This window comes from Ovis canadensis, chromosome 11 (genome assembly GCF_042477335.2).
Source record: "Ovis canadensis isolate MfBH-ARS-UI-01 breed Bighorn chromosome 11, ARS-UI_OviCan_v2, whole genome shotgun sequence".
In the NCBI taxonomy this organism is placed as follows: Eukaryota; Metazoa; Chordata; class Mammalia; order Artiodactyla; family Bovidae; genus Ovis; species Ovis canadensis.
Genome location: NC_091255.1, coordinates 34,279,225 through 34,305,994, shown reverse-complemented (window position 1 = coordinate 34,305,994; position 26,770 = coordinate 34,279,225). Strand labels below are relative to the sequence as shown.

The 26,770-nt window shown below is 45.8% G+C and overlaps 1 long non-coding RNA gene across 2 annotated transcripts in view; it reads left to right on the top strand.

Annotated features, from left to right (window-relative positions):
* Positions 1-26,515, top strand: part of LOC138414666 (uncharacterized) — a 58,363-nt gene extending 31,848 nt beyond the window's left edge. Inside the window, exons 1-5 of one of the 2 annotated variants that reach the window (XR_011246939.1) lie at positions 10,614-10,843; positions 14,405-14,543; positions 19,042-19,119; positions 23,452-23,690; positions 25,437-26,515. This is a non-coding gene — a long non-coding RNA (uncharacterized lncRNA). Of the gene's footprint in view, positions 1-10,613; positions 10,844-14,404; positions 14,544-19,041; positions 19,120-23,451; positions 23,691-25,436 lie in introns of those variants that run through there. The other variant, XR_011246938.1, reaches the window with a different exon arrangement.
* Positions 26,516-26,770: the final 255 nt, after the last annotated feature.

The window sequence follows — 26,770 nt, the reverse complement described above, 5'->3', positions numbered from 1 at the left end:
CTACAATGAGGGAGACTTGGGTTGGATCTCTAGGTCAGGAATAAGCCCTGGAGAAGGAAATGGCAACCCACTCCAGTATTCTTACCTGGATAATTCCATGGACAATGGAGCCTAATGGGCTATAGTCCAAAGTGTCGGACATGACTGAGCACAATATTCCATGATTCAGTATGAATGGCATTCTTACAGGAAGAGAGCGTTAGGACACAGACAGAGGAATGACCAGGTGAGGGCACAGCAAGACACAGTTCTATGCAAGCCAAGGAGAGAGGCCTCTGAAGGAACCTTGAACTTGGACTTCCAGCCTCCGGAATGGGGTAAGAGACATTCCTGTTGTTTAAGTCCCCTAGTCTGAGATATTTGTTATGGCAGCTTGAGTAAACTCATGAACTGTGTTTTAGGATGGTCTGTCCAGGGAGAGAAAGTGGGAAGAGTTTATCTACAAGCTCTCATTTCCTACTGGTTAATGGCTTATTCCATGAGGTATAAACAGGGCTTCCCTGATGGCTCAGTCTGCCTGCCATGCGGGAGACCTGGGTTAGATCCCTGGGTCAGGAAGATCCCCTGGAGAAGGGAATGGCTACCCTCTCCAGTGTTCTTGTCTGGAGAATTTTGTGGACTGAGGAGCCTGTTGGCTTCCAGTCAATGGGGTCGCAAACAGTGGGACAGGACTGAACGACTGACACTTCCACCTTCACTGTGAGGTGTAAATACCTCTGCACTCGCGTGTGGTGTGTGTGTGATCTCCTGACGTCCCTTGGCTCCATCAGGCTGTGCCTGCTTGAAGCTGGTAGATGCAGTGACATGCAGAACAAGAGACAGGTGAGTCCAAGAGGACCCGAGCGGTGCATCGGAGATGCCTGACAAAATTACAGCTTACGAAGTGAGACACCAGCATCATTAAGAGAAACACACACACAAGAACTAAACCTTTCCAATTTACCAGCAGGAAAACCTTTGAGAAAAAGTAAAAGAAAACAGCCCTGTCATCCTTTTTATATTCTTTTTTATTTTTAATGTTTCTTTCTGTTTATTTTTAAAATGTTTGTTATACAGCCTGAGAACCAACAAGCATGTCTTATTTGTAATTGCAAATGACATATACTCTCCTGTTAAAGAAAAAGCTCTCAGATGTCTTGTAAAAACAAAGGCAAATTATATGCTGTAGACAAACGCGTCTAAAACCAAAGCCCAAAGAGATGAACAAACAAAGGATGCTTTAGCCCCCTACCTGGCAAATGCAGCGAAGGAAAACAGGAATCTAAGTCTCAGTATCAGATAAGGTTGAATTTAAAGGCAGAAGACAAGTCACGATTTTAAATACGTTTTCGTTTAAGAAAGGAAAATAAATTAGGGGCTCAGTTCCAAAAGTTGGGAAGAGCAAGAACAAAACAAGCTTAAGAAAAGCAATAGAAGGAACTGCCAAAGATAAAGACAGAAATTAATGAATTAAGAACAGTAGCACTAATAAATATAAGAGCTGGAACTTCATGGAGAAAAATGCGATAAAGGAAATAAACCACTAGCTCACCTAATTAAGAAAATTTTTTTAAAAATAGAGAAAAAAATGAGACTACATTAAATTAGAAACAAGAGTAGGAGAAATCTCCAAAGATAGAGTGAGGATACGGGAATAGCCATGAATACAGAGAAAATTAAAATGACTAATTTCCTTGACTGATTCTCTCACAGCTACAGTTCCTACCCGCCCGAACTCCACCTCAATCGCCTTCAAACTCCCACATTCATGGATCGCTATTGTCATCTCTGACCCTGAAAGCTGTTTCAAGTGCTTCAGTTCTGGAGCTGCATGGGTATCTCCAATTGGAGATGATCCACTTCTTAACTATTAATATACACCCCTCTCCCCGTTAGACACAGTCATAACAACATCTCCTCCTGGCCTTTCTTCTTTGTCCTCTTGTCTATGGAAGCCTGAATCCCCCTTGACCCAGCACCCATCTCTGAGATGCCTCCTCTGGAGTGGGTAGCCATTCAATTCTTTAGGGGATCTTCCTGACTTAGGGGTCAAACCTGGGTCTCCTGCATTGCAGGCAGATTCTCTACCATCTGAGCCACCAGGGAAGCCTGAGGTGCCTCCATCCAGGCAGCTAACCAGCAAATGTTTCTCAAAAGCATCATTCAAGAATGGCTGAGGAAGGCACTATCATTGTCTCTTTAAGGAGTGTGTGTATGTGTGTGTGTGTGTGTGTGTGTGTGTGTAAGCAGGCATGTGCACATGCGCACCTTTGGAACTCCTGTGGCTTCTCAAATGTGCCCGAGCAGATTGCAGAAGTCACACATGATTTAGGGAAAAACATGTTCAGGGATGTGATAGCCAACTCCAGGTTGGCGCCCACGGTCCCTGCCTCTTGGTGTTCCTGCCATTGTGTTCACGCCCCTTCCTATTTAGTACAAGGATTAGGCTGTATGGCCAACAGACTATTTTGGAGGTAATGATGGTCTGTCACTTCTAAATTCAGACTATAAAAGGATTCATAAAGACAACGATGACTTCCATCCTGAGCCCCCTGTCTCTCCTGGGTTACTCGTGCTGGGAGGAACCAGTTGCTGAGTTGTCAGTGTCTTCATACAGGAGTTCGTGTGAAGAAGAACCAAAGCTTCCTTCCTACAGTCACAAGAGTAAGTTGGAAGTGAATCCTCCAGCCTCAGGGGAGCTCCAGATGACTTCAGCACCAGCTGATACAGTTGCTACAGCCTATGAGATACTGAGTCAGAGACAGCTAAGCAGCCGCCAGATTCCTGACTCACAGAAACTGTGAAGGGACAAATATCTCTTGTTTTAAGCTACCGAGTTCTGGAGTAAGCGGTTTTGTCACAATAAAGAACTAATAAAGAGGAATATCATCGGAGAAGGCAATGTCACCCCGCTCCAGTACTCTTGCCTGGAAAATCCCATGGACGGAGGAGCCTGGAAGGCTGCAGTCCATGGGGTCACTGAGGGTCGGACACGACTGAGCGACTTCACTTTTCACTTTCATGCATTGGAGAAGGAAATGGCAACCCACTCCAGTGTTCTTGCCTGGAGAATCCCAGGGACAGGGGAGCCTGAGGGGCTGCCGTCTATGGGGTTGCACAGAGTCGGACACGACTGAAGTGACTTAGCAGCAGCAGCAGAGAGGAATAGCATAAAGGGCTGAGAGGTCACTGGTGCTCCCTGCGCTACAATACAGCTCTGAATCTGATGCTCACTTGGGAACACGCAGAAGGCTGAGTCCAGAAACAAAACACAGTAGCCATCAGCCGTGACACCGCATGTCCGCATCTGGGCAGGTGTGGGGAGATGAGGAGTCCCCTGTACGTGTTCTGAGGCTGACACCTGCGCCTCAGGTGTTGATGGGTATCACCTGTCTTGCTCTGTCAAGCCCATCCTTGGGGGTAAGCCACGCTGCACCTATGTGATGTGGAAGATAAAGCCTGAACTTAGAAATCCCACAGATCTGAGACCACAAATCTGTCATCATCATTTATTAGTTGGCAAGTCTCTATTGAAGCTCTCTGAGCCTGTCACCTCATTTGTAAGTTGGGAGTGTTCCTACTGATCTCATGGGATTGATGGGGAAGATTAAATGGGACAACCTGGACCACAGGAGGTATTTGATGCTAGTTCCAGCCTTGCGTGAAGAGGAAAACCTGTCCTTCAGCAGATGCACATACACGATCCCCAGTGGGATTGATGACTTCTGCAGGTGGTACTGTTTGGAGTGGTGCAGAATAGATGGTCCAAGCTGGACATCACAGAACATGGTAGTGGAGGGGGCCATTAGAGGCATGGAGGGTAGTGAATCAGGAATATAGACAGTGTGGATGATGACACATTGTGAGGGCCACCAGGGGGAGGAGGGGACCAGAAAGCTAATCCAGGTGAGACAGCAGAAGCTGAAGGCTTGCCAGGAGCAGAGCTGTATGTGGGCAGCAGGGCCACAGTCTCTGTCTACCCATTTCTGATGAGTTCTCCTGGGGAGAAAGGATTCAGTTATATGCTGAAACTGCCAAAGACAATGCCGACACTGGATAGTAGAAGCTTCAGGAAGATTTCTGCCTCTCAGATAGTACTGACCACACGGGAAAGAGGCTATCTTGGAAAGTAGTGAGCAGCCCATCAGTAGGAATACGCAAGAAGGAACTTGCCTCTGTTCGGTTTTGGTCGGGGGAGAACTATTACAGAGACAATACTAGTATGACATGGGTATTATTAGGATTTAATGATTTGTAAACTCCAATCCTTGGGCTTCCCAGCTGGCGCAGTGGTAAAGAATCTGCCTGCCAATGCATGAGATGCAAGAGATGCAGATTCTATCCCCGGGTCAGGAAGATCCCCTGGAGGAGGAAACAGCAACCCACTCCAGTATACTTGCCTGAAAAATTCCATGGACAGAGGAACCTGGCAGGCTACAGTCCATGGGGTTGCAAACAGTTGGACATGACTGAGCACGCACATAACAGCCTTTGCCACTGCAGAAGTACATTTTCTTTTTGTAATTAACAAGTAACTGCGGAATGATACCCAGACATTGCATGAATATCCCATTCCCCAATATCATTTCACCCAATGGTTTTGGCATCCATTAAGGATTCTTGCCTATATCAATTGTTACATGGTTGGTTGCAGAATAGTGATTTCAGCATGCAAATTTTGAGAGATGTGAGATGAATGAGGAGGCTAAGGTTCAGAGGGATTAAGCTAGGACCCAAGCTTGGGTTTCATGATTTAATGCCCAGATTCCTTTCCCTTTTCTCAGCCGCATGCAAGTCTGCTCCTAAAGCCATTTACCCATGAGTGAAGAGGCATGGCAGGGACCTTGTAGGTCCAGATGCCAAGGACACCTGGATCTAACATCTTCCCTATCTGGGACAGGGATGTGAAGATATGACTCTCAGAGACTTAGCTGCCTGCAAAGAGACATGAGAGTGGGAGGAGAAATGACAGGGGGCAGACAGCTGGTGAGTGATGTCCATGACTCACTAGTGCTGTTGGCCATGGACCCTACAGTCTGGAGGCTATAGACACGAAATCTCCATCTGGGTTGGTGAGTCAGAACTCCTTGTCATGGCCAGTACCTTTGGTGTCTTCTAGCATCTCTGCTGCCACCAGTCCCCACACAGGTGTTCTTTCACCCCAAACGATTTGTTTCAGACCTGATAGTGCTCAAGGAAGTATCTCAATACACTAGCATCCACATGTGTTATGTTGCTGGTAGATTGTAACTAATAATAAATGACTGACATTTGCAAATGATTCCTTCTTTTAAAAAAATTGGAGAGAATTCTAGGCTATCCTTGTCATAGTATTACTCGCTTGCAAGAAAGATGTGCAAGAAAGATGGAGAGTGGTGGAATTTGGGCTATGAAATGGAAATTACGCATGAGAATGTATTTGTCTCAAGTGTCAAGGGGGAAACATGACAGGGAGCAGGCATCTTATGGTATGGTACCTGGATGCTGAAGATCATGGTCAAAAACCCCAAGGTACTGACTGCTCAGAGATTCCAAGAGAACTCTGGTAACAAAGAACCCCCAGTCTGCCCCATATCAGGATAGACCGATCAAGAAGCAGGCAACTTGGCTGGTAGAGTTTCAGCCTTATAGGGTGGAGAGATCAAGGAGTATGGCCTCAATGTGAAAGCTGGGGAATATTCACGAGCGTGTGCTAAGTCACTTCAGTCTGGTGTCCAACTCCCAGGCTCCTCTGTCCATGGGATTTTTCCAGATGTGAATACTAGACTGGATTGCTATGCCATCCTCCAGGGGATCTTCCTGGCTCAGGAATAAAACCCATGTCTCCCGTGGCTCCTGAATTGTAGGTGGATTCTTTCCTGCTGAGCCACCGGGAAAGCCCAGAACACTCATGGTTCTCAAAATAGATCTTTACTCCTCACCTGTCTGGGGTCGGGCATTTCTCTCATGATGGACTCTTTTTGTATCTTTGGTCCACCAGGTTTCTCAGCTTCGTGGAAGCCAAGTTAGAAGTTAGGGTGACCAACTGGCTCAATTTGCTTGGGAGTGTCCTTGCTTTAGCACTGAAAGTCCCTCATCCAGGGAAAACCTTTGGTTCTAGGGCAAACCAGATGGTTGATCAATCTAGCTGGCACACAATCCTGTCCATACCTGAGAAATCTACTTTTCCCTACCTGGAAACTGTATTTCATTTAGTCAACCTGTGCCAACCTCTGACTTCGCTAAGGGGAAGTCTGGCAGTCATAGTGAGATAGAGGGAGAGGTTCTGGAAGCCAGAACCTCTGAAATCCAGCCCACACTTCACCTACATGATATCTGGAACATTCTCTGTGCCTGTGTGTTCACAAGCATGCATACCCCTGGAGTGCACAACAGTGCCCTGCAATCTAAGTTTGGACTCCTTTTCTCAAAAAAAAAAAAAAAAAAAAAAAGCTTTCTATTGGGTTTACAGATGTTACACTGATTTCCAAATCTATGACCTCTTCTCTGTCACTCTCTCATATCATTCACCAGTCACATAGGAAATCCAAAGGGATGAATCTGTGGATCAATGATTAGAATTCATAAGTGAATTTTGCAAGGTTGCTGGATTCAAGACAAATTGAAATCAACTGTATTTCTACGTGTGTGTGTGTGTGTGTGTGTGTGTGTGTGTGAGTTGCTCAGCTATGTCCGCCTGTTTGCGAAACCATGGACTGTAGCTTACCAGGCTCCTCTGTCCATGGAATTCTCCAGGCAAGAATATTGGAGTGAGTTGCCATTCCCTTCTCCAGGGGAATCTTCCCAAACCAGGGATCAAACCTGGATCTCCTGCATTGCAAGAGCAATTCTTTACTGTCTGAGCCACCAGAGAAGCTCCAGTATCTCCATATACCAGCAACAAGCAACCAGAACAATAAATTCAAAAATAACATTTATCATAGCATCAAAACCTACCAAATGCCAGGAAAATACCTAGAAATAAATCTAATTAAAGACATGTAAGAAGATGACCTCTGATACCAGAGATTCTTAAACTCTAATGGGCATCAAATTACCTGGAGAGTTTATTAAAGCACTGATTGGGCCTCAAGGCCAGAGTTTCTGATTCAGTAGGTCTGGGGTGGGGCTGGGAAATTTGCGTATCTAACTGGTTGCTAGGTGATGCTGAGACTGTTGGCCTATGGACCACATTTTCATTATCCCTGTCTTGCTGGTTTCCTCATTCTCTATCTGTCACTCAGATTTGGAGCCCCTGAGAGCTCTGTGGCCAAATACTGAACACATTTTCATCTCCCTGAATCTGCTCCTCCCCTTAGCATCTGTTTTTTACCCCCAGAGATCAACTTCCTCACCCATCTGGTCATCCAGATAAGAAACTGGGCCACCAGTCCTGACTTCCCCAGGTCCTACTTCACTTCTAGGGGAATTGAGTGGGTGGCTATACCTTGGCATTGCCACTTGCCCCCAGATTGATACTGAGGGTGACAATTAACTACAACTCTGAAAACAGACCCAAGAAGCCATGTAAGGATCAATATATAATATCAACTGTATAATCAACAGAGGAGGATGATGAACTCATCTTGGTCCAAGCCCAACATATGACACATGAGTTTTTCTTTTCTCCTGAATTTCATTTACTCACCTAGTGAGTGCAGGAATACCTAGAGAATCTGAGCCTCCCCTGGGTGACTGACTGTTTAGTGGAGTGGGAGCGGGGGAAGAGGGCCTGCCCTGGAGCCTACTACATGGAGGAAGCACCTGGAGGCAAAAACAGTCTATGAGAAAGACTGGGCAATGCTTGGCCTGTGGTCTTTAATCTCATCTCTCCAATATGATATGGCTTTCCTCTTTCTGGAGAAAGAGTGGGGTGTGTGTGTGTGTGTGTGTGTGTGTGTGTGTGTGCGTGCATGGATGCATGCTGAGTCATGTCCAGTTCTTTGCAGCCCTATGAACTGTAGCCTGACAGGCTCCTCTGTTCATGAAGTTTTCCAAGCCAGGATACTGGAGTGATGAGAAATATTCCTCCAATCCTGCCCCATCCTGGCCAGTGGAATGGAAGCTTCCTCTCACTATGGAAACTTGAGGAAAGGATGATAAGCATTTGATTCCACAAAAGCCCCATGGATCCTTGAAGGAGCTACTGTCCTGCTCTGAGCATCAGTTTCCCCATCTGCAAATACAGGCCTTTGGAACAAAGGCTATGAAGTTCTTCCAAGCGTTCAGATTTGATTAAATCCTATGAATATGGAAAGGCCGTGCTCCTATAGGTTTTCCAGCTGAGAGCCGGCAGGTAATTTGTCATTTAATTACTTCATGAGAAGTTGGCAGCCCAGCCCTCTCTGGGGGCACAGAGGATGCTCCTGCAAAGATCAGTGTGGCTTGCATCCTACACAGATGAAAAATAAAAGGGGTCAGAGCACAATACCATGCAGTGGCTGACAAAGAGGAAGACTCGAGTTTCACTCATTTCCCGTGTATATATCGGACATCTACAGAGGATCTTTTATTAGGGGATGAGGTGGCTGGAATCCACACAACTCTGGCTGCTGGCAAGGTCTTAACAGAGCAAGGGAATTAAAGCATGGATACAACAGCTGTTAACAAAACTAGAAAGAGTGTTCAAAACCAGAAGAAAAATAGGGAAAAAAGCCTCCAAACTACAGGGTCAATGCTGGAAGGACAGTGTAATTGCCACTAGTAGGAGGGGAGTAGGGAATACTTCCTAGAGGAGGAGGATCTTTTTAAAAATTAAAAAAAAATGGGTCTTCCTTGTGGGGCATGGGCTTTCTGTAGTTGAGATGTGCAAGAACTTCTTTAGTTGTGATACGTGGGCTCAGGAGTTGCACCTCATGGACCTAGTTGTCCCTTGGCATGAGTTCAATCTAGTCACTCATTCCTATCTAACTCTTTGTCATCCAAGATGCCATGTGGTCCGTGATGCCATCCAACCATCTCATCCTCTGTCTTCCGCTTCTCCTCCTGCCTTCAGTCTTTCCCAGCATCAGGGTCTTTTCCAGTGAGTCAGTTCTTTGCATCAGGTGGCCAAAGTATTGGAGCTTCAGCTTCAGCATCCATCTTTCCAGTGAATATTCAGGACTGATTTCCATTAGGATTGACTGGTTTGATTTCCTTGCTGTCCAAGGGACTCTCAAGAGTCTTCTTCAACTCCGCAGTTCAAAAGCATCAGTTCTTTGGTGCTCAGCTTTCTTTATGGCCCAAATATCACATCCATACATGACTACTGGAAAAACCATAACTTTGACTAGACGGACCTTTGTCAGTAAAGTAATGTCTCTGCTTTTCAATATGCTGTCTAGTTTGGTCATAGCTTTTCTTCCAAGGAGCAAGTGTCTTAATTTCAAGGCTGCAACCACCATCTGCAGTGATTTTGGAGCCTAAGAAAATAAAATGTGTCACTGTTTCCATTGTTTCCTCGTCTATTTCCCATGAAGTGATGGGACCAGATGCCATGATCTTCGTTTTTTGAATGTCGAGTTTTAAGCCAGCTTTTTCACTCTCTTTCACTTTTAGTTCCTCTTCGCTTTCTGCCATAAGGATGGTGTCATCTGCATATCTGAGGTTATTGATATTTCTCCCAGCAATCTTGATTCCAGGCTGTGATTCATCCAGGCTGCCATTTAGCATGATGTACTCTGCATATAAGTTAAATAAGCAAGGTGACAATATACAGCCTTGACATGCTCCTTTCCCAATTTGGAACCAGTCTGTTGTTCCATATCCAGTTCTAACTGTGGCTTCTTGCCCTGCATACAGACTTCTCAGGAGGCAGGTCAGGTGGTCTGGTATTCCCATGTCTTTAAGAACTTTCCACAGTTTGCTGTGATCCACACAGTCAAAGGATTTAGTGTAGTCAATGAAGCAGAAGTTTTTCTAGAATTGTCTTGCTTTTTCTATGATCCAACGGGTGTTGGCAATTTGATCTCTGGTTCCTCTGCCTTTTCTAAATCCAGCTTGTACATCTGGAAGTTCTCTGTTCAAGTACTGTTGAAGCCTAGCTTGGAGAATTTTCAGCATTACTTTGCTAGCATGTGAGCTGAGTGAAATTGTGCAGTAGTTTGAACATTCTTTGACATTGCCTTTCTTTGGGATTGGAATGAAAACTGCATATGGGATCTTACTTCCTTGACTGAGGATTGAACTCACGCCCACTGCATTGGGAAGTAGATTCTTAACCACTGGACCACCAAAGAAATCCTGAGAAAGGGAGATTTTAACTAGGTCCTGGAGGATAGAAAGTATCTGCACCTGCACACAATGGCTGAGGACAGGATTTCCAGGAAGAGGGAATGGCATGAGCCCAAAACACAAGACTGAATGCATGGAGACAGGAAATCAATCTGTTTGACTTCAACATGAGGCATGGAGGAGAAGAGATGTGATGGACCCAGGATAGGACATTTTTATCACTATGGAAACTTCCCTTGTGTCCACTCCCAGTCAATCCCTCCACTAGAGAGAAACGTCTGGTCTGATTTTGTTTGTTTGTTTGTTTGGCCACACTGTGCAGCTTATAGGATCTCATTTCCCTGATCGGGGATTGAACTCGGGTCTTGGCAGTAAAAGGACCGAGTCCTAACTGCTAGACCACCTGGTAATACCTTGATCTGATTTTGATCATCATAGGAGAGTTTGCCTGGGGCTTCCCAGGTGGCGCTAGTGGTGAAGAACCCACGTGCCAACGCAGGAGATGTGAGAGACGCGCTCGATTCCTGGGTCGGGAAGATCCTCTGGAGGGCATGGCAACCCACTCCAGTATTCTTGCCTGGTGACTCCCATGGACAGAGGAGCCTGGCAGACTACAGTACCTGGGGTCGCAAAGAGTTGGACACGACTGAAGTGACTTAGCACGCACACGTGGGTGAGTTTGCCTATCCCAGAATATCATAAAAATGGAATCATACTGTATGTATTCTTCGTATTTGGCTTCTTTCATTTAGCATGTTATTATTTTTTGAGACTTTTCCATGTCACAGCATATCTCAACAGATTTTTAAAACTTATTGCTGAGTAGTATTCCATTGCGCAACTCCACCACAATTTATCCATTCTCTTGATAATGGAGTTGTTTCCGGGTTTTGACTATCTTGAAAAAAGCTTGAACATTCTTATGCAAGGATTTTTGTGGACATTGGTTTTCATTTGTCTCGGATAAATATCTAGAAGTGAAATATCAGATCCATAAAGTAAATGGACAGGGGAGCCTGGAGTGCTGCAGTCCATGGGGTCGCAGAGTCAGACACGACTGAGCGACTGAACAATAACAAAGGTAAATGTATGTTTAGATATTAAAGAAACTGTTTTCTGGGACTTCTCTGGAAGTCCAGTGGTTAAAACTTCGCCTTCCAATGCAGGGGGTACACATTTGATCCTTGGTTGGGGCGCTGGGGTCCCACATGCTTCATGGCCAAAAAACCCCCCAGGAAAACATAGAACAGAAGCAATACTGTCACAAACTCAATGAAGACCTTAAAAATGGTCCACACAAACAAATATTTTTAAAAAGAAAATAAAATTTTCTAGAGTGACTCCTGGCCCTTTCTATCTAGGAAGTTTTTTGTGCTTCCAAAGTAACTGGACAGACACACATTATTTTGTTTTATTTATTTTTGGCTGTGTTGGGTATTAGTGGCCACATGGGGGCTCGTCCTTGCGGCATGCAGACTCCCTTTAGTTGTAGCTTGCCAGCTCAATTTCCTGGTACCATGTGGGTTCCTGGTTCCCAGATCAGGGATTAAACCTGCATCCACCTCCATTGTAAGGCGGATTCTTAACCGCTAGGCCACCAGGGAAGCCCCCAGACATTCACTCCCTATTTCTGGGCTTCTCTGATCCCAGGCACCAATGACTAAACCCTAGAAAAGTGTCAAAACAACTCTAAAATTAGGTCTCATTGCAACCTGCAAGTCCAGCTGCTGTGCTTAGCACCAAACCTCCTCCTCCCAAATGGATTCTCTCCATGCATATTAAAAATAACTTGTGTTGCATCTTTGAAGACTGCCACAGTCCAAGCTTCAGTCCTCCAAAGAGACCTGTTGGGGTGTGAGTTATAGACAGAGTAGTTCAAGTACAGCCAGTTAGTTCTCTGAGGGCTGAAGCCTGAAGCTCCAGTGAACTGGCTGGATTGGAGGAGGCTTTTTCTGCCAGCCTGAATTTTCTACAGATCTGATTTTATAACTGCATGCTTATTGAGTTCTTCCTGAGTCTCAGAGGCAGAAGTGTCTCACAGATCATTGCGTTTCCAAAGGGAGATTTGCAAGTAGAGGAAATGAATGTTCCACTCTGGACTTGTGCCTTTCCAGAGGCTGGTGTCCAGCTTGGAACCACTTCCCAGGAAAGGAGCATCTCTCAAGGGTCTCACTCACTCCTTTCACCTCTGTCCTGCTTCTTTCACCCATCAGGATGGCAATCAGATGGTGATCATGTAGAAGGCAGGATTGTCCTTTCACCATTGGCGTTGTCTTGTCTCCTTCATTCAAGAACTCTGTTCTAGGTCAGTGACTCCCTCGATAACCTTGGGGAAGCTCCAGCCCTGCTCTCAGCCCCCAGCTCCACATGATTCCATGTGATTCAGTGGGCTGTGAGAAGTTTCACTGAAGCCAAATGAATGACAGGTGAAACTTCCAACTTCGGGAAGGATGCTTATTGGAGGAAATGGTGGCCAGAAACCTAAGTGGTTAGAGTATGGCATGGATGTCTCCAAGGCCATAGATTGCAGTCATGGAAGGGCCAGTTCAATTACAGATCATCACATGCTGTGATCAGAAAGTGCATCCTGACTCTGGCCTCACGGAGCTTCCACCCTGGCCCTCGCTGAACCCTGGCCCAGGCCATGGAACCAGCAGCTGCAAGTCACAGGGAGGCTGTGCTAGGGACTCATCTGAGCTCTCTCTGATCTGACCAGACCTGAAGGTCCCTGCAGACCAAGTCGTATCTGTGACTTCCCAGTGTCAGCCTCTCAAGGTAATTTTATTTCATCCTTTAAGTGAAACCTTGTCATGCATTAGAGTCAGGAAATTATACCCTTCGCTGGGCAACCTCTGTGCTGAAAGGAAGTCAGGTAATGTGATGAAGTGGGGTCAAGAGCAGCATTAACGTAACTGTCATGAAAGTCACACGAATGCTGGAGGCTGCCATCCAAGCTCATCCCTGGAGCCTCCATGGGTACCTCAGACCCCAAGGGGGTGTTCCTTCAGCCCAAGGGCTGGTTCAGGGAGGGTACATTCCAAATTCTGGCTTCTCTGTCTCCTGGGGTAGCGTGGATGATTGTAAGAGACATCTAGCAAAGGTGGGTGCTTGAGCTAGACAATCATGGGTGCTGGATACTTCAGTGACCTCAGGGGTCGGGCACCCCTTCCTGAGCCAGATGACACTCAGATTTGGGGTTACTCCTCAAGGGGGCTGTGCGTTCTTTGGCCATTGACATTGCCAAAGAAATTACAAATCTCAACGGTCAATAGTCAGTTTGGTGGGGTCGGGGGGGGAGGAGGTTCTTTTCGAGCTCTAGGACTTGTCCCTATAGAGTGTGATTCATGAGTTATAGATGAGGAGTGAATGAGGGAGCAAGTGAATGAAGCAGAAGAGTGGCTTCAGGAGCAGGAAGATGACTTTGGCAGCCCAGGCAGGTATTGGTGGAGAAGGGGAGGAGCAGACCTTTCAAAGTTCAGACGGACCTGTTCTGCATCACCTTCCATGCATAGAGAAACTCCTGACAGTGCATAGAGGATGGACCTAAAACCACGAGGCCCCAGTGGGGCCCACGCTGATTCCTTGTGCCCCAAAGTTCAAATTACAGAATCCTTAACAGGATCAGCAGACTTTCATCATGCCCTTTTTTTGGTCCTGTGACCACCTGTTGGCTTCCAAAGAGGCAGGAGGACTCAGAGAACCAGCATCTAGGGCTGAGTAAGGGGAGGGGCCAGAGAGATTATCTTGTAAATTGAGGCCAACAACATAGCACTTAGCAAAAGGATGTCCAAAGAGGATGCCGATGGGATTTCCCTGGTGGTCCAGTGGTTAGACCTTGAGCTTCCACTGCTGGGGACACAGGATGGATCTCTGGTCTGGGAACTAAAATCCCCCAGGCAGCGCAATGCAGCCAAGGGGGGAAAAAAACAAAGTGAATACAGGAAATAATGGGAAGAGTATGGGCTTCGAGGCAGGAAGCCGCCCTGTGTGCGTGTGTGTGTGTGTGCATGCATGCATATGTTTCGGTATAATGTGGAGAAAGAGCCAGCGTTTAAACTCCTAGGCAGATGGGACAAAGGTGGAGGTGGGAAAGAGAGCATCCCCAAATCTATACGCACTCAGTGATTTGTTTCACTTTCCGGATTCCACTTCTAGAAATTATTTCTTGATAGAAAGTCGTAAGATCATACTCAATAAACTCAAGCCCTCTATTGATTTTCCTCCTCTCCAACAGAGGCTGTGTTTGGACCACAGTGTGATGAAGCAGAAAAGGAGAAACAATCTCCTCAACTCCCAAGGCAAGAAAATCATCATCAATTCACTGGGACGCACACGTCTATTCTCAGCAAAGAATAAGTTATGAAGGATCTGTGGTGAGTACCCATTGGGTAAGAGCCTGGCTGACAATTTCCTCACCTTGATTTTAAAAGAAAACTTAGGAGAAACTATAGTCTTTTCCTGCCATCTTTCCCTTCCAAGTCCACCAGGAGGACTCCTGGCCTGACTGACAGGTGTGTTTTGCCTCAACCCCATGGTGAATCTAAGACCGTCATCTTTCTACTCCTTGCCTGTTTACCTTGCCTCCAGATAAAAATTAAGCGTATTATTTTAATGTATTTATTTATTAAAAAATACTCTTATAAAACATATGTATACCATCTTATTGGAATACAACACAAGTCCTGAAAAGTATGCAGGTTAGAGATCGACAGTTAAAATTTCTCATAGAGGCCACATCCATATAAGCTCTGTCCAGATCGAGAGATGGTCTTCTCTGGTGGCTCAGATGGTAAAGAATCCGCCTGCAGTGCAGAAGACCTGGGTTCAATCCTTGAGTTGGGACGATCTCCTCCAGGAGGGCATGGCAACCCACTCCAGTATTTTTGCCTGGAGAATCCCATGAACAGAGGAGCCTGGCAGGCTACAGTCCATAGGGTCACAAAGAGTCACACACAACTGAGCAACTAAGCACAGATCAAGAGATAAAATGTTATCAGCATCCTAGAATCTCATCTGTGTCCCCCTCTTATCAATCTTCCCCCATGGAAGTCATTATCCTAACTTCCAAGACCTTGGGTTGATTTTGCCTAATTTAGGATTTAACATAAATGGGACTATAGGGTATGCGTTTTTCTGTGTCTGGGCTTTTGTTCAACACTGTGAGATTCATCCATGCTATTGTGACTCTCAGTTGCTTGGTTATTTTCGTTGTTGTTTAATATCTCATGCTATGAATTTACTGCAATTTATTTGCTCATCCTGCCTTAATGGGTTTTGGACGTGTTTCCAATTTTTGCCTATCACAGGTACCATTGCTATGGATACTCTTTTACAGGTCTTTTTTTATTTTATTTTATTTATTTTTTTTTGTTTGTTTTTTTTTTTTAGTTTTTTATTTTTTAAATTTTAAAATCTTTAATTCTTACATGCATTCCCAAACATGAACCCCCCTCCCACCTACCTCCCCATAACAACTTTCTGGGTAATCCCCATGCACCAGCCCCAAGCATGCTGCATCCTGCGTCAGACATAGACTGGGGATTCAATTCACATGATAGTATACATGTTAGAATGTCATTCTCCCAAATCATCCCACCCTCTCCCTCTCCCTCTGAGTCCAAAAGTCCATTATACACATCTGTGTCTCTTTCCCTGTCTTGCATACAGGGTCGTCATTGCCATCTTCCTAAATTCCATATATATGTGTTAGTATACTGTATTAGTGTTTTTCTTTCTGGCTTACTTCACTCTGTATAATCGGCTCCAGTTTCATCCATCTCATCAGAACTGATTCAAATGAATTCTTTTTAACGGCTGAGTAATACTCCATTGTGTATATGTACCACAGCTTTCTTATCCATTCATCTGCTGATGGACATCTAGGTTGTTTCCATGTCCTGGCTATTATAAACAGTGCTGCGATGAACATTGGGGTACATGTGTCTCTTTCAATTCTGGTTTCCTCGGTGTGTATGCCCAGCAGTGGGATTGCTGGGTCATAAGGTAGTTCTATTTGCAATTTTTTAAGGAATCTCCACACTGTTCTCCATAGTGGCTGTACTAGTTTGCATTCCCACCAACAGTGTAGGAGGGTTCCCTTTTCTCCACACCCTCTCCAGCATTTATTGCTTGCAGATTTTTGGATCGCAGCCATTCTGACTGGTGTGAAGTGGTACCTCATTGTGGTTTTGATTTGCATTTCTCTAATAATGAGTGATGTTGAGCATCTTTTCATGTGTTTGTTAGCCATCCGTATGTCTTCTTTGGAGAAATGTCTATTTAGTTCTTTGGCCCATTTTTTGATTGGGTCATTTATTTTTCTGGAGTTGAGCTGCATAAGTTGCTTGTATATTTTTGAGATTAGTTGTTTGTCAGTTGCTTCATTTGCTATTATTTTCTCCCATTCAGAAGGCTGTCTTTTCACCTTGCTTATACTTTCATTTGTTGTGCAGAAGCTTTTAATTTTAATTAGATCCCATTTGTTTATTTTTGCTTTTATTTCCAGAATTCTGGGAGGTGGATCATAGAGGATCCTGCACAGGTCTTTTTTTAAAAGACTTTTTTTTTTTTTTAATGTGGGCCTTTTTTAAAGTCTTTATTGAATTTGTAATAATATTGTTTCTGCTTTATGTTTTGTGTTTTTTTTTTGGTCATGAGGCATGTGAGATCTTAGCTCCTTGACCAGGGATCAAACCCTTTTCATTGGAACCCCCACAGGACCACCAGGAAAGTCCCCACTCTTATACATTACAGACATAGATGTATATTCTGTTGTTCCGATGTCTAAGACCGGATTGCTGATTATAGGGTATGTATCTTTTCACCTTTGATAGATGTTGCCACTCTTTTCTAAAATGGTTGTGCAAAATTATATTCCCACAAGCAGTATAAGAGGACTGCAGTTATTCCACATTTTTGTCAGTACTTAAAGTCTTATTTTAGACTGCGTCTTGAGAGTGGTTTTAAAATGCATTTCCCTGATAACCAAAGATTTTTTAACACAATTTCAGTTTATTTGTTATTTAAATATCCTCTTTTGTAAAGCACCTCTTCAAATAATTAGCCTGGTTTTCTATTATCTTTTTCTTTTATTTATTTGTAGGTGTTCTAAATACTTTCTCTATTAGTCCTTTGTTGGTTATATGTGTTGAAAATATCTTTTCCTACATTGGCTTGTCTTTTTACTCTCTTAATGGGTCTCTTGATGAATGAAGTTTAATGTAGTCCAACCTGTCATTACAAGGTTCGTATAGTCAAAGCTATGGCTTTTCCAGTAGTCATGTATGAATGTGAGAGTTGGACCATAAAAAAGGCTGAACACCGAAGAACTGATGCTTTGAACTGCGGTGCTGGAGAAGACTCTTAAGAATCTCTTGCACTGCAAGATTCAAACCAGTCAATCTTAAAGGAAATAAACCTTGAATATTCTTTGGAAGAACTGATGCTGAAGCTGAAGCTCCAATATTTTGGCCACCTGATGCAAAGAGCTGACTCACTGGAAAAGTCTCTGATGCTGGGAAAGATTGAAGGCAGGAGGAGAAGGGGACGACAAAGGGTGAGATGGTTGGATGGCATCACCGACTCAATGGACATGAGTCTGAGCAAACTCTGGGAGATAGTGAAGGATGGGGAAGCCAGGAGTGCTGCAGTCCATAGGGTCGCCAAGAACTGGACATGACTGAGCGACTGAACAACAAAACCTGTCAAACTTTTCACTTAAGGGTATTGCTTTGATGTCCTGTTTGAGAAACTTTGCCTACTCAAGGTTTTGAAGATGATTTCCTTTATCGTGTCCTAGTAGCTTTATTGGTTTAGCTTTTCTATTTGAACCTATGCTCCATCTGGAATTAATTTTTATGTATGTTGTGGGGTAGGTGTCAACATTCGTTTTCCCATACAGATATCCATAGCTGAGCTCAGTATTTAATGAGATGACTGTCTTCCCCCCACTGTTGGGCAGTTCTACCGTTGTCATAATCAATAGTGTGTATATACATACTCATCCATACATGTAGGTGGGCCATTTTGTGTGATCTCTATTTACTTATTTTTGTGCCATACCTGTCCCTTTATTTAAAAATATCTTGATATCTAATAGTCTTGAAAGTTCTTAGCCCTTTAAATTTTGCATACATTTTAGTATTGTCTCAATTTCTACAGTCACAACAAATGTATAAGGCCATGTACCCGCCATTACAGTATCATTCAGAGAGTATTTTCACCTCCCTAAAAATCCTCTGTGCTCCGCCTATTCATCACTCCCCACTCCAAGCCCTGGAATCATGACCTTATCTTTTTGAACGTGTCATATATCTCTTTAGGATAGACTCCCAAATGTGAAATCTGCTGACTCCAAGTATGACTTTCTGGAAAGTCTCAATTTTCTCTAACCAACAGTTTATGGAAGCAAGATTCCAGAACATTCTACTAACAGGACTCCAGAGAACCCTGTCCCTAGGTGGAAGAGTAGGAATTTAGGCCTTAGGAAAATGCTAATTTGCATTGCATAGAGTCTCAGGGATAACCAGACCCACTACTTGGGTCAGCATGGTAGAGGGTTAAATAACAGCAGAATGCAAAGTGTCCCCTCCTGCCTTTCGTCACAAGGTCCCAAAGTCTAGCTAAGGTACTGAAAACAGAATAAATTCATTTATAGAATAATGAGTTGTCAAATCCAGTTTTGGTATTTCTGACAGGGCAATTTTTTCTAACTGTATCAGCTTATTTATTCATTTTAGATGGCTGCCTGGACACAAACATTTAAACTTGTGTTTATGAATAATTTAAAAGGAAAATCCAGCTTGGAGAGCAGTAATCAGCACCCCATCAGATTCCCTAATGACAGGTCCTCCTTTCTCATGCCCTTCCCAGACTCAAGAGAGGTCATCTGCCTTTGGACTTTGGCCTCAGCAAGTGATGAGAACCTGAAATTCTTGGTGACTGACAGAGGTAAAGTGGGGTCATCTCAGCTGACCTTTTCTGCTGATGACTTTCTGTTAGAATCCCTGAGAGCCCAGGATTGACTCAGTGGGACCCCCATACGAAGGTCTTTGAAGGTTCTATGAAGGTCTCCTATCCTCACACTAACCTGGTCTTTTTTGATGGAACAATCTCTGCCCAGAAGGTCAGGCTGTAGGGTCACCATAGGCATAGCTCCAAAGGGCACCATTTATACATATAAGACAACAGAGTTGTACAACCTGATATAAGACCCCAGAGCATGAGGCCTTGACCAAGCTGCTGGGAACTTCTTGTGGGAACATTAAGTCTGCGGCGGGAGGGATGCAGAGAGATCTACCACGGAGGGGTGGGTTTGAACACGTCACCTTCCTGTGACGCCACCTTCCTGTGATGTCACCTTCCTGTGACGTCACCTTCCTGTGCTCCTTTTCTTCTGCCTCCCGAGCATCCCATCTCTTCCAATGTCCCTCCCAGCTCTCTCTGGCTCAGATGCTTGTCTCACAGAATCCTGCACTGCTCCCCACATCTACCCCCTTCCCCAGCTCTCTGCCACCACAGCTCCGTCTCCCCTCACATCTCACCGTCTGAAATGACCACATTTAAGCCGGGTTTTGAAGGAAGAGTAGGAGTTTTCCAAGTCAGAAAGGAGAGAAGGGCATCTTCAGATATGTGTTCCAGAAAGGTACTGTGAAGGATGCACTGGAGTGGGAGCCTGGAAGAGCACGGACCTGGCAAGGGAGCTGATGTGATGGTCCAAGCTGAAGGTGCACTGAGAGGTGGGCAGTGAAAAGCACCTGCAAACGGCCAGCGGCCTGGAGCTCCTGAGAAAGGAAGCCTCTGGGAGTCGAGCAAAGGCTGAGCAAACCCCACCTGAAAGCTGTGCAGACAGCCAGAACTTGAAGCTGAGCCACAGGCCTGCAGCTCCCACTCTGAACCCTAGTGTGGCGAGTGGGGATATTTAGGCATCAGAAGGAATCTCAGCTGGTGGGAGGGCACTTTGAATGTGATCATAAGAGATGAAGTGCGCCCTTTATTAAGAGCGATGGGAACACCTCTGCCCCTTGCTGTGAGCTTGTTTATCTGAGTCTCCTCTCCTTCCTCAAATGGGACATAACACAGAACTGCAATTATTTCTAAAATCCTAAATTGGCAGCTTTTCTCCAGGAAAATGGTCCTTGATGCAATTAATTCCTATCCTGAACGAGCAGTTAGACATCTGATTGGAAGAGGAGTTAAGGGAAAGACAGCAACTCCCCTTGATCCTTCTGTCGTAATCCAGTTAAACCCACATGTATCTAGTACCCACCATGGGCATAGCTTTGGGCAGGGAGCTGCAGACTCCCTGGTGTGGGAACCCCTTTCTCTGTGCCCTGCCAGAGCTCACAATCTAATGGGAAGCAGAAGCAAACTGACTAACAAATAGCTTCAGTACTAGGCCAGCTGAGCTGAGTATTGGGTAAATGTCAGGCAAGGGCAGACCCAACATGGGAGGGAGGCCCTCCAGGCAGAGAAAAGGGCATGATTAACGGTGTAGGGTTGAGAAAGAAGAAGCAATGTTCAGGAAAGAGTGGGTAGATTGGTGTTACATGGCATAATTACCAACGCCCAAGAATCTACTGTTTGTGAGCATTTTCATCAACCTACAGTATTCTTGTCTGGAGAATTCCATGGACAGAGGAGCCTGGTGGGCTATAGTCCATGGGGTTGCAAAAGAGTCAGACACGACTGAGCAACTAACACACACACACAAACACACACACTGTCATTTAATCCTTAGACATCACTGGCTTCATGATATGGATGGAGAAATGGAGACTCAGAGACTCGGGTGGTAGAAATCGCAGTTGTCATTTGTCAAGGACTAAGTATATGTCATGTATTCTGTTTGCATATGTGTATTGGATTTAATTCCTAAATGAACCTTATGCATTAGGCATATTAGACCCATTTTTCAGATGGGAAAACTGAGACTCAAAGAGGTGAGTCCATAGCAGAGCCAGGGCTCTGACTCAGATCCTTTGGCTCCAAAGTCTGTGTCCCTTTCAAAAGCTCATCTTAGAAGAGCCCAGTCTGGAAGGCAGGTCAAGGCAAATGACCAGGGACTTCTGATGCAACTGGGATGTTTAGATTTTGTTCAGCCTATAGGTGACCAAGAGCCTCTTTGAAAAGGTATGAACCATGGTCAGAGGTAACTGGATCGCAATGTGACTTCCAGACAAATGAACTCCTGCTTCAAAGTGACATCGCTAGTGGAAGTACTCACCTCCCATCTCTCCTCTGCCCAGCGCCATAGCTTTTCTAGACTGTGGTCCCAGGTCCCACTTCTCCTTTCCTTGTCTTCTGCCTGCATTCTATGTGGTTTCAATGGCCAAGGGGACAAAGCCTCAGAAGGTAGAGACTCTCCCTTCCTGGATCTACTCCAACCACCTCTCCCTCCCTGCCTGATCATTCCTTAGAAGGGGTCCCCTTTAGGAATATCAAACACCAGGAGGCTCACAATTCCTGACCACAAATTAATTTCTCCTATCTTTCGACCAGAGCCTTCTTTCTCCCTGCCCATCAGCTCCAAGTGGTTAATAAATTGAAATCAAATCCCCACTCTCATGCAATTTACATTTTAGAGGTGCAAACAGGCAATTCTCCAGATAAGTCAAATATCACAGACGCTAAATAGTGGCATTAACTTGTGTTTAAAAGAAAAATTAGAATAAACAACAAGATCCTACTGTATGGGGCCTCCCCAGTGGCTCAGTGGTAAAGAACCCACTTGCCAATGCACAAGATGCCGATTCGATCCCTGAGTCAAGAAGATCCCGTGGACAGGGAAATGGCAACCCACTCCAGTATTCTTGCCTTGGAAATCCCATGGACAGAGGAGCCTGGTGGGCTACAGTCCATAGGGTCGCAGTAGAATCGGACACAACTTGGCGACTAAACAACAGCAATCCTGCTGTAGAACACAGGGAACTATATTCAATGTCCTGTGATAAGTCATAATGGAAAAGAATATGAAAAAGAATGTGTATATATATATAAAACTCAGTCACTTTGCTGTACAGCAATAATTAACACAACATTGTAATTCAATTTTACTTCAATGACAAATAAATTAAAAATAAATAAAACAAAAGTTAAATTATAGAAGTATAGAAAGAAAGTGTAGAAAGTGCCATCACTCAGTCGTGCCTGACTCTTTATGACCCCGTGGACTGTAGCCTACCAAGGTCCTCTGTCCATGGGATTCTCCAGGCAAGAATACTGGAGTGGGTTGCCATTTCCTTCTCCAGGGGATCTTCCCGACCCAGGGATCAAACCCGGGTCTCCCGCATTGGAGGCAGACGCTTTAACCTCTGAGCCACCAGGGATGCCCTAAATTATAGAAAGGGGATCTGAAATATGGTGAGGGAGGTGGGTTGGAGTTTTAGGGAGAGTGTAACCTTGGGAAGAAGGTAACTTGAGTGGGTCCCTGCAGGAAGTGAGGAGGTGGGTCAGGCAGATGTCAGGAAGGGGAGCAGCCAATGCAGGGACTTTGAGGGGACGGACGGGAGTTTGAAGGAATAGCTGGTGGCTGGTGTGGCCAGAGGGGACAGGAAAAGGGGTGAGAAGGAGAGATGCAGGGCGCCATGGATTTGTCGCCTTGGAGGCTCTCTTCTCGTTGTAAGCCTGGTCTTTTCCTCCGATTCACTCTGATGGGAGCCCTCGGAGGGTTTTGAGGGTAACATGATCTGACTTGCTTTTAAGAAGAGGCACTCTGACCACCGTGGAAGATAGACTATTCAGGCAAGGACAAGTTCAGAGCCTATGGCAATAATCCAAGGGTAAGATAAGGGGGCAGGAGCAGAGGGGGATGTGAGGGAGCAGATTCTGGATGTAGTCTGAATGTAGCCTGGAGTGAATTTGCTAACGGGCCAGATGGAAGATGGAAGAGAAAGAGAAGAGTCAAGCGCAACACCCAGAGGCCTGGGCTGAGCACCTGGAGAAGAGGACAGTCCCTAGCAGGAGCTGCCTCCGGGAACACAGGAGGGGCTCAGTTCGGGACATGTTCAGTGTGAGGAAATTATTAGTCCTATTACTTCTTCCAATACCCAGGACAGAACTGCATTTTACTCAGTGGACCAAAGGCCCCCATATGCTGCTCCTTCCGCATAAAGTGCACTTCCGTCCTGTTTGCCCTCCAGCAGCCAGCTCCCCTGCCAGGCCCTCAGCAAGGCAGGGAACCCTCCCCAGTTGCCCCAGCCAGTTAAAGGCACCGCCTCTGGCAGCACTTCGCTCATTCCGCATTGCGCCCACCTCATTGTTTACTATGTGCTCTGTGTGCAGGTTTCTCTCCCCTAAGACGCTGAGCTCCCGGAGGAAGTCATGCCTCATCCATCTCTGGCTGCTCAGCAAGATGTCAAAGTCAAGAATGAGGACAACAGAGGCAGACAAATCTGAGTTGGAGCCCTAGATCTGCACCTTCGTAGCCGTGGCCCTGAAGCAATGCACTCACTGCTCCAAGCCTCGAAGTCCCCATCTGTAAAATGGGGATGATAGCAGCTTTGTTCCAGGGTTGTTCTCAGGTATAAGTGAATTAATGTACATAAAGTGCTTGGTCCTAGGCTTGAAGTGAAATGATCGCTCAGTCATGTCCGACTCTGCGACCCCATGAAATTCTCTATGGAATTCTCAGGCCAGAATACTGGAGTGGTTAGCCATTCCCTTCAACCCAGGGATCGAAGCCAGGTCTCCCATGTTACAGGCAGATTCTTTACCAGCCGAGCCACCAGTGAAGCCCTGGGCTTGGCAGATACTAATCCTTTAGTCATTGCTAAACTAATGATGAGGAGGATGATGTCTGTTCTTTAGGCAGCTTCTCTAGAGGCCAGTGTAGGAGTGGATGGAGGGCCTGGGAGCTCAGTGAGAAAGGATGCTGAATGATCCTCCAAGTGAAAATAGTGAGGCCAGAGCTAGGGCTGGGTGGATGGCACAGGGGAACTGTCCTTGGAATGAGCAGGACGAGGTGACATTGGTCTTAAGTGGTTGAGGAAGGGAGCAATCTTAGATGATCCAGCCCTGAGCTCTTTCCAGACCAGCTTCACAATTTCAAACAGCTGTGCTTTCTCACTTGGTCAAAGTCACTCAGTGTTGAGATTTCCCTGCCACGGGCTGCGGGAGGCCTGACCTTTCAGCAGTATTTACAGTATCGACCAGCTAATTTTAGACACTCACATCAGCGGGATAGCAGAGGGAATGGCATCCTTGCCAGAGTCACTACAATGAAGCCTCCTCAAGACGGCATTGCTCACGGATGAAGCCAGTGTTCATTGGGTGCCTGCTTCGGTCCGGCCGGGGTACTGAAAGTGTGGGTATAAATAGCCTGTCCTTGGAGGTCAGCAGAGAAAGCTCCCCTTCAAAGGCAGTGGCCCTCAGGATTCTGGTCCAGGCTTTCTTCTCGGTGGACATCACCTCCAGGTGACCTTCCCTACTCCCCTGCCCTCAGGATTTTCTATCTCCCAGGTAGCCCCACTCTCCCTTCCGCAGATCCTTCCCTCAGGCTCTGCTAAGGCTAGGCTCTGGGCTTAGCAGGGGCTTTCTGGAGGTCGAGAGAGCCAGACATGGGACCACAACATTCCTGGGATGCAGCCACCAGCTGGGGCCAGGTGGAGTGAGTGTGAGAGAGACTGATGCTAAGGTCCAGGAGCTGGCTCCTTCCTTTGTTGGGTCTCATCTGTTAAATGTCCCAACCATCTCCACTGGGCAGGATTTATATTAGGGAGAGGGCACACAGAGCCTGGGGTTTCCTTGGTGTCTTGGATGGTAGAGTTCTCCTGCAATCCAGGAGACCCAGGTTCAATCCCTGGGTTGCGAAGATCCCCTGGAGAAGGAACTGGCAACCCACTCCAGGATTCTTGCCTGGGGAATCCCATGGACAGAGGAGCTGGTGGGCTGCAGTCCACAGGTCACAGACACACACAGTCTGTCTGACACAGAGTCAGACATGACTGAGCAGCTAAGTACATACACGGAGCCTAGCTTAGTAGCTGGAACCTGCTAGGCCCTTGGCAAGTGCTTGCTCTATTTTTTTCTAGCCATCCTCACTCACTCTTCGTCCCTGCTCTACAGGCAGCTGCCCGGGCAAGTCCTGGGCACCAGAAAATGCCATGGAATGGGCTCAGCTTTGCCAGACCACGCGCTGGGCTGTGGAATGGGGGTCATTCAGTGTCTGTGCAGCTCTAAGCTCGAGGGGGTGAAGGGCAGCATGGCTATTTCCTGGAAACAGTTTACATCATTGAATGACCCCCAGGATTTTCTTTCTCCCTTGATAGCAACAAGATGGAGTGAGCTCTGACATTGTGACCTTGGCATTCACATTCCCTTCTTCACCCTTCCGGGAAAGAGGAGGCTTTCTGTCTGAACCGTGGCAGAAGGACTCAAACAGATTCACCTGGAAAGTCAGAGTGGAACCAAACTGTGGGGTCTTCACTGTCAAGATCATGCACTTTCCTCCATAAGGAGTAAAGTTTTTTTTGTGTTTTGTTTTTGACCACGTAGCATGTGGAATCTTAGTTGCCAGATCAGGGATAGAACCCGTGACCCTTGCATTGGAAGCATGGAGCCTTAACCGCTGGGCTGCCAGGGAAGTCCCGGAGGAGTGAAGACTTTTGAGACAGGGCATGAAGAAGCCAACCTGAGCTGAGCAGGATGGGCAGGAGGTGGTTCGGCAGACTGAGTGGGCGATGTTTTAATTATTAACCACAGTAACTGCAATCCATGTACTGAAGAGCACTTCACAGCTTATAATGAACTTCCATAATCATTCCTTCACTTGAGCCTTGCAAGAGACACAGCAAGGAATTAATTAGTTAGACGGTTCACTTGTTCATTCATTTGTCCATCCATCCATCCATTCGGTTATAGAGCACTTATCAGATGCCACACAGTCGCTGGGCTGGTAGCTTGGTACCACGGACCCCCTTTACAGTGAGGAACCTGGGACCCATGAGGTGAAGAGTCTCACCTACAGTCCCACTGCTGGAACACTGAACTTCTCCATCATTTATCCCAGCTTTGGCCCCCAGGAGCTCAGCCACAGACCTGAATCCACAGGGTCCCTGCCCTGAGGATCCCACAGTCTCTCCCTTCTTCTGATGGATGGAGCAGCTTAAAGGAGACATGGAGAAATAAAACTGGTCATCAACAAGACTGCCAGATCATCTTGCCCGGATTATCACATTCACTGGGGGTAAAAATAGACAGTGGTTGTGAGCAACTTGGGGGTAAAAAGTTGTCACTGGAACCAATTTCTAGTCTTTTTCCGGTCAACTTGCATTACTTGATTGGGGAAGGGTTTCTGCCACAAAAACATTTAGCTCCAAGATATAATAAAACCACACTTAAAAATTCAGTGAACTTCGGAGTATCCCAAAGCTGATGGAAAAGAGAACTTTTTGAGAAAGTAACAGTAATCCTACTCAGAAAGCAGTTGCCATGGTTACCCCCAAAGTCTCTGGGGCTGTTTTTTTGTTTTGTTTTGTTTTGTTTTTTCATTTTGGCAAGAGATATTTGTCCAGGGCGAGCTTGGCTAACCAAGAAAATACCCTTGTGGCAGCCAGAGCCACGACCCAAAGGATGGGCCAAAGGGGAGGGTCTGAGACTCGAA